Genomic DNA, 1078 nt, shown 5'->3' with positions numbered 1-1078 from the left:
AAAATGGCGGCTGTTTCATAATCTCAAAAAAACATTAATTTTTCATTCGGAGCTCTATATCTTAAAAATTATCAACAACACTAGAAAATCTAAGACAACATTATTTAAAGAAGACTAAATTTGCTGAAATATTAGCCCTAAAAGAGCTATTTACGTTCAATAGTTTTCGAAATATAGCTTTCTGAAAAGGAAAATTTCTTAAAAATCTACTGAAATATTAGTAGTTTGTTAATGTATTTTGAGCTTTCTGAAAAGGAAAATTTCTTAAAAATCTACTGAAATATTAGTAGTTTGTTAATGTATTTTGAGAAATCTATATCTCAGGTACTTTGCAATGTACAGATGTCTGTTAGCACTTCAATTAAAGCTAGTTTAATGGACTATAAAGAAGTTTAGCCTTTACCTTCGTAGGAATAGTAGTTTTCATGATATTTGCTAAAATATATTGATTTATAGTTCTTCGGACAATAAGTTTGATTTATGAAAAACTTGATTTCAGAAACGATTGGACGTACAGATGTCTGCCAGCACTGAAATTAAAGCCAGTCAAATTTACTACAAAATAGTTAATTATGTTTATCTTTGTAGGAGTAGTGGTTTTTATGTTGATATTTGACAAAACAAACTCACAAAATGTAAATTTCTAGTTGTTCGTATGAAATGATGGATTTTTGAAATGACATATCTCTAGATCCATAAGACGCACATATGTCTGTCTGCCAACACTCAAAATTAAGGAAATTTAACTTACTATGAAGTAGTTTATGACGCTTATCTTCGTAGGGGTAGTAGTTTTTATAATATTCACATATGAATATAAATCAATTTATTTTAGTAAATTTCATGTAAACTATCCTACGAAGATAAACATCATAAACTACTTTATAGCTCCTTAATTAATATTCATGAAATGTTGCTTTTTAAAAAGCTATATCTCGAAAACCACTTCCCCAATTCCCAAACTTCTAACTATATATTTCTTTTCTTCATTAATGGTTCGAGTGAATTTTAAAGTTAAATTATATATCTACTGGTAGTTTTTTTTAAACCAAACTAGGTCTTTAAAATACACAATACT

Source organism: Halyomorpha halys, unplaced genomic scaffold, assembly GCF_000696795.3.
Source record: "Halyomorpha halys isolate HHAL.00 unplaced genomic scaffold, Hhal_1.1 Scaffold38.1, whole genome shotgun sequence".
NCBI lineage: Eukaryota > Metazoa > Arthropoda > Insecta > Hemiptera > Pentatomidae > Halyomorpha > Halyomorpha halys.
This window is presented reverse-complemented; position numbering follows the sequence as displayed.